Source organism: Tachyglossus aculeatus, chromosome 19 (assembly GCF_015852505.1).
Source record: "Tachyglossus aculeatus isolate mTacAcu1 chromosome 19, mTacAcu1.pri, whole genome shotgun sequence".
NCBI lineage: Eukaryota > Metazoa > Chordata > Mammalia > Monotremata > Tachyglossidae > Tachyglossus > Tachyglossus aculeatus.
In genome coordinates this window covers 5,932,196-5,939,816 of record NC_052084.1, presented here as the reverse complement: position 1 = coordinate 5,939,816, position 7,621 = coordinate 5,932,196, and positions in this window count along the sequence as shown.

Genomic DNA, 7,621 nt, shown 5'->3' with positions numbered 1-7,621 from the left:
ATAATAATAATAATAAGTACTTGTTAAACACTTACTATGTGCCAAACACTGCTTTAAGCACTGGGGTAGATAAAAAGTAATCACGTTGTCCCATTTGGGGCTCACAGTCTTAATCCCCATTTTACAGATGAGGTAACTGAAGCACAGGGAAGTTAAGTGGCTTGCCCAAGGCCACACAGCAAACAAGTGGTGGAGCAGGGATTAGAACCCACATTCTCTGACTCCAAAGCCCGTGCTCTTTCCACTAAGCCATGCTGCATCTCTGAAAGATCCAGCTGGGAATTAAGGGAGAGCACATGACCTTGTGTTTGACCCTAGCTTCATTCTGTCCTCTGGCTAAGTTAAGACCAAATCTAAACCAAATCCATCACTTACTCATGAGTCCTGGGAGCATGTGTTTGACTGTTATTTTTAAAGAGAAAGACCAGAAAAATCTTTCCTGAAGCCCAACACAAGTCTACCTTTAACAGACAGTCTTTGGAATTACAGTGTGATTGGTTCTTGATCAATCGGTGGTATTTATTGAGCACTTGCTGTGTAAAAAGCACTGTTCTAAGAGCTTGGGAGAGTACAATACACCCGAGTTGGTAGACACGTTCCCTGCCCAGAAGGAACTTACAGTCCAGAGGATGAGTTCACAGTCTAGAAGTTTCCTGAAAACTCCATCTTTTAGTCAAAATGTAAATTGGGATTAATTTTCTCACAGGAATGATATTATAAACTGGGGATCAGTTCCCAGATTCCTGGTTCCAAATATTCCTAGAATTATATTCTCAAACAAAACAGTCTGTAAGCTTCTGGTGGGCAGGGATTGTCTATTCCATTCCTTTGTATAGTACTCTCCCAAGCACTTAGTACAGTGCTCTGCACTCAGTAAACTTTCAATAAATACTTTCAATAAATATTTTTAAATTTTAATTTAATTTTTTAATATTTAATAAATATCTTAAAATAAATAAATAATAAAACTTTCAATAAATATTGCTGGATTATAGATAAATCAATTGTAAACTCCTTGAGGACAGAGATCAAGTCTAGTAATTCTATTATATTCTCCCAAGCGCTCTGCACACAGCAGGCACTCAATAAATACTATTGATAGATCGATTGAATAAAATAGCTACTATATTAATACATTTCTATCTAGTCAGAGAGGTTCCATTGATAGGGGAGTCGACTTTCATGTCATCAGAAATAGAACCAGAAATAAAACAGACAGCTGAATTTCCCTAATGACTCTGCCCAACGATAAAGTAACCCCCACACCCTCAGGCTTCCCCCACCCTCTTTAAACTTTCCCACCCTCTTCCCTCCCCATCTAAATGGGGATATAAATAATTAAAATAGGTGACAATAATGGCACCCTTTCGATGACTTTATGGACATCTATTTTCTTCAACTGAAAAGGTCACAGTTTTGAGTAACATTCTTGTAGCACATCTGTGTGACCTTTTTATCAGATGGCAATACTCTGTTTTCTCAAAATCCCCTTCTGCCTGACCTATAATCAAGGCTATGGCCCAGGATTTTTAGTGTTACCTTTCTAAAGCAAAATTTGAAAACTGACTCAATAAGTCGATGTCTCCAACCCCTACAAAAAAGAGGGGAAATTACTCCTGGTTTAGGACTAATTATCTCTGAAACATAGTGGCACTTAGGCCAGGAATTCAATGTCTGAAGCAGGAGTTCGTCTGTGTTGGCTCCAGAGTAGGGATAGGACAGAGACACAGAGTTGCAGTAAAAACTTAGAACTTCGGCCCAAATTACTTAGCTTTTCACCCTAATTCTCTCTTTTGTTTGTGACCAGCAGGAAGCAGCCCTTATTTCCATATTTCAGCATCTCAGGCTAAATCGGTCCAGAATCAGATTGCTCAAACCTGATGGGTTTCTTTCAAGACAAAGAAAACCAGTGATGGAATAAATTTTATATAGCAGCAGTAGACTCCTCAAATCCGACAGACAGATCACCCTCCTCGCTTTCAAAGCCTTATTGAGGGCGCATCTCCTCCAAGATTCCTTCCTAGACAAAACCCCTCGCTTCCTCTTCTCCCACTCCCTTCTGCTTCCCTCCTCCCAGCCCCACAGCACTTTTGTACATATCTGTAATTTGTTTATTTGTATTGATGTCTCCCCCACCCTAGGACTTTAAGCTCACTGTGGGCAGGGAAGGTGTCTGTTTATTGTTGTATTGTATTATCCCAAGTGCTTAGTACAGTGCTCTGCACACAGTAAGCACTCAATAAATATGACTGACTGACTGAATGAATGAATAAAACAGGGGTGGGGATACTGGAGGAGGGAGAGCCCAAAAGGAAGGAAAACTAAGAAGCAGAGGCAGAGAGAGAAAGAGTAGGAGATAGAGAGGAAGAGAGTGAAAGAAAGAAAGGAAAAGAAAACAGAGAAGAAGATGACTGGGGTGGCAGAAACTTTACCGAGACACACACACTCACACACAGCGCGACGCACCTGGGCAACACAAGAAACACACTGAGTTTGAAAACCACTCTGATTCTGGCCTACCTGGTAAGTGATGCCCTTCAGGACTCTGGCTAGGTTCTTTCCAGGAGTGGAGCAGCTTGACAGTTTTGCCATCAACTTTCTTCTTGAAGATGGTTTCGGCTTCAAGATGCTCCACCCGCGATTAAAGCCTTCTGTATGCCACTGTGAACTCTTTGGAGGAAAAGCCCTCTGTGACTCTAACAAATACAGAAAAAAATTATGCAACACTTTTCATTTCAAAGGTCTTTCCAATCCAAGTCCATTCCTGAGAGATTATAAGGAATTTTCCTCATCAGAGTCAAAGGGAAAAAATTACCTTATGCAAGTAACACTGCTGGCCAACAAAAGAAAAAGGAAACATTTTTCAATTGTTGATATTTTTCCAGGTTCCCCACGGAAGCTCCAGATGCAGCACATTTTCTGCTGTCCTCCTGACAGTTGGTTGTTCCCATCAGCCAATCAGCCTTAGTGCTCAGCAGATGGCCCCGTTTGGTGAAAACAGGCAGAGCAGGAGAGCAGATAAGGTGAGGAGTTTTGAAGAGCCATTATTTTGCTCTCAAGTTGAATTGATTATCCATGAATTTATCTGACTCCTGGCTGTGATCTGGGCCAGATTAACCCAGGGCTTTAGGGGATTCAGGCCTTGACTAAGGGTAGGGGGCCCTCTCAAAAGAAATTCATAATTATATGGAGTTATAGAACCAATATGAATTAGGCCAGGGAGGAGCTTGGTCACGGGAGAATAACACAAGGGAACCAACGACACTGAGAAACAGCGTGGCTTAGTGGATAGAGCATAGACTTGGGGGTCAGAAGGACCTGCGTTCTAATCCTGGCTCTGTCACTTGTCTGCTGTGTGTCCTTGGGCAGGTCACTTAACTTCTCTGTGCCTCAGTTACCTCATCTGTAAAATGGGAATTAAACCTGTGAGCCTGGTGTGGGACAGGGACTGGGCCCAACCTAATTAGATTGTATCCACCCCAGTGCTAAGTACAGTACCTGGCACTTAGACAGTGCTTAACAAATACCATAAAAATTTAAAAAGCCCCCAAAACAGTAGATTCTAAAATGAAGCCAGCCACATTATTCCCGGTTTGGAACCCAGAGATCCTAGGAGCTGACCGTTGGTTATGGTTTGGAATTACTGGACTTATTCTCTGTCAGGCAGCAGAAAGCAAACTTGCCCTACAGTCTTGACTGCCAAAGGAGGATTTGGAAAGGAAAATTTATGCTCGAGCCCCCGATCCTTGGGAGCCCAGCTGACTGGGAGCTTGTAAATAGGGGCCCCACAAAATCTATTAGCCCTTGGGTCCCAGGAATTTTATAATAATAATAATAGGGGTATCTGTTTAATGCTTACTATGTGCCAGGCACTGTACTAAGTGCTGGGGCAGAGACAAGCAACTTGGGTTGCACACAGTCCCTGTCCCACATGGGGGGGGGGGTCACAATCTTAATCCCCATTTCACAGATGAAGTAAATGAGGCACAGAAAATGAAGTGACTTGACCAAGGCCACAGAGCAGAAAAGTGACAGAACTGGGATTAGAACCCAGGTCCTTCGGACTCCCAAGCCCATGCTGTGATGGTGTTGATGGGACTGCCGCTATCCTTTGCACCGATGCCCAGTGTTCCATTCTTGCTCCTTCATCAGAGAAAATGACACTGAGTTATGGAGACATGCTTTCAGGCTTTGCCCCTGTCCTCCAGAGGCAGTCTCATCCATTTTCTGACCCCTCCTCTGGCAGTGGAAACCCCCAGTGATTCAGTAACACCATGGTAAAGAGTAAATATTTATTTTATGAAGAACAGCTGCAATTAGGGACTCCCAGTCAAGTACTCCGGTGCTGATTGATTCTGCCAGGACTGGAAAGGGAAAAGGACAGACCCCTTTAAAAATCTCTAGCTTCCAAAATTAGTAAAACATTATGTTCAGGAAAAGAGACCCAGTGGTTTAAAAAGTCTACCCCCTCTGGTCACTGAAGTCCATTGAAATGAATGAAAATTATGTTCATACTTTCAAAAGTGTCATTGTGTTGATCCAGCATTTTTCCTCAAAATAGCTCACAATGCTTCCCAAGTAAGGGGCCACATTCTTGTCCCATGGAGCTTTTGGGGATTAATGCTTTGGATTTTGAATGCGGAGGTGGATGAGATGATGTTTTGGGATTTTCCCCATATTGCCGAAAGCATCATTTATCGAAAGAAAATCCTTTTAGGGATAAAGAGTTCTTTCATTTGAGATAGCAAAGATGGGAGCTTTAATGTCAAGCAGGAGTGAACTTTATTCACTATTTCAACACAAAATTATTCTCATTATAACCCAGGCTCCCCCCTCCTCACCATAGCAACATATCAGAACAAGTTCTGTACTGCTGTTAAAGGGGTGGGTAAAAACAGGGAAGGTACTTAATAAATGTCAGCAGTCCCATTGGGAGGGGAAGCAGCTAAACTAGAAAGACTGAAAGAGAAGGGAGGGTTTTTTAAAGTGCCTCCCAGCCCCTGTCACTACCGATTGTTCAGAATACCACCAGCTCCCAAATTGTTTTATATTCCCACCCCAAAAGTCAAAGTCAGGCTTTGAACCTGTTGAGAAGCAGTGTAGCTTCGTGGATAGAGGATGGGACTGGGAGTTAGAGGACCTGGGCTTTAATCCTGGCTCCGCCACTTGACTGCTGTGTGACTTTGGGAAAGTCACCTACCTTCATCTGAGCCTGAGTTACCTCATCTGTAAAATGGAGATTAAGACTGTGAGCCCTATGTGAATCAGAGACTGTGTCCAACCTAATTACTGTGTATCTACCCCAGCGCTTAGTACAGTGCCTGGAACATACAGTGGTGAACAAATACCATTTTAAATATGTAAATTAACAGTTTAGAAACCTTTTGAGGGAAGGAAAAACGGTGATGACTATAATGACGACATTACCACCACTACTACTGCTTATTAATTACTGGTTGTTGCTAGTAATGTGTCAAACACTTGTTCTAAGTGCAGGGGTAGATATGTTAGTCATGTTGGACACAGTCCCTGTCCCACATAGGACTCACAGTTTAAATAGGAAGGAGAATGATAATTTCAAACTGAGGCACAGAGAAGTTAAATGACTTGCCCAAGGTCACCCAGCAGGCTGGGATTAGAACCCTGGTCCTCTTACTCCCAGACCCGTGCTCTACCTATGAGGCCAAGCTGCTCCTCCAGCTGCCAAGCGGGCAAACTGCCAGTTGTCTGCTGAGTGACCTTGGGCAAGTCAGTTAACTTCTCTGGCCTTCAGTTTCTTCATCTGTAAAATGATCTGTTCTCCCTCTTAGTTAGATTTTGAGCTTTATGTGGTACAGGGGGAACCCAATTACCTTCTGTCTCCCCCAGCGCTTAGTTCTGTGCTTGGCACATAGAAAATTCTTAACAAATACCACAATTATTATTATTGCTATTAATAATAATAACAGTAATATTACAATTGCCATTATTATTACTTGAGTGCCCAGTGGAGGATGAGATGGGATGGTCAGATGTCAGTATTTCAGGGTTTTCCCCTCTTTCGGTACTTTGTCTCATTTCCCCAGAGACATATCAGAGGAATACAAGCCTCACCTCAGCCGGGGAGGGAGCTGAGGCCCAGGAAGCCAGTGCCTGGGGCTCTCAAGCCGACAACCTAGAGAGGAAGTGTGAGGCAGACTGATCCCTTCCCTGAGGAGCTAACAATCTCCCCGGAAACAGGACTGATACAAGTTCTCTGATGCCCTCAGAAATGTGTATATTGAACCAGTGAGCGACAACACAAATGACAGAAATGTGAAAAAATGACCCAATGGCCTCACATGGTAGTACTTATAAAGAAGAAATAAAAGCATGACTATTTGGGAAGACGGGAGAGACTAAAGGCCAAGGCCTGCTTCCATCTGGCCTTGCGTCTCTCCCGTCTTCCCAAAGAAGCAGGACTTCCAGGGAATAGGACCAAGAGGCGGAAAAGAAGATCAGACAGAGGGGAGGATGGGCCCGGTAGGACAATGGGGGACACAGAGAGGAAGATGGACAAAGACAGAGGAGGGACATCTGTCCTCCTTTATAATGGCCCCCAATCTACATGCGCATACAGACAGTGCTCTCAAAGCCAGTGCTTATTTCACCAACATCCACTGCCACCACTCTATTATACATATGAATTATATAATATAAACTATATGATGATGATGATGGCATTTATTAAGCACTTACTATGTGCAAAGCACTGTTCTAAGCACTGGGGAGGTTACGAGGTGATCAGGTTGTCCCACGTGGGGCTCACAGTCTCAATCCCCATTTTACAGATGAGGTAACTGAGGCCCAGAGAAGTTAAGTGACTTGCCCAAAGTCACACAGCTGACAATTGGTGGAGCCGGGGTTTGAACCCATGACCGCTGACTCCAAAGCCCAGGCTCTTCTCCACTGAGCCATGCTGCTTCTCTGATATACTATACATAGGGTGTACAGATAAATATATTTATTTATATTGATGTCTGCCTCCCCCTCTAGATTGTAAGCTCACTGTGGGCAGAAAATGTGTCTGTTATATTGTTCTACTGTACTCTCCTAAGCACTTAGTACAGTGCTCTGCACACAGTAAGCTCAATAAACACAACTGCATTGAACTGAATGACAGTCCGGTGAAACGCGGGACATCGGGTTGGCGCCGCAGAGATCGCGAGGACGCATTTCATTTCAAGGCGCACAAAGTCCTCCAGAGACTTGACAGATCATATCCTCTACACCAAGCCGAGTGAGGTCAGGAGGGGGACACTTGGTACCCATTTTGCCAATGAAGAAATGGAAGCTCAAGGGGAGGAAGTGACTTGGCCGTGACCACCGAGAGCCAAAGCAGGTTCCCTGACTCCCTGCCCATCCAGGGGGCTTTTGGGGGTCTCGTTATGTGTCTGCCACCAAGACCATCATATCAGGAAGGCTCTGATTAGGTGTGCTGGGCTGCGGGCCTGCTCAGGGGGGTCTGTTGATGTCACTCAGAGAGTGACATGGGCCAACTTTGACAAGTGCCCAGAGGAGAGGCCTGGTCCGCCCTCTAGTGCCAGGAGACAGCTCTCTGGCAGGACTGGAGGCCCCCTCTGGGTTGTTATCATTCGTTAAC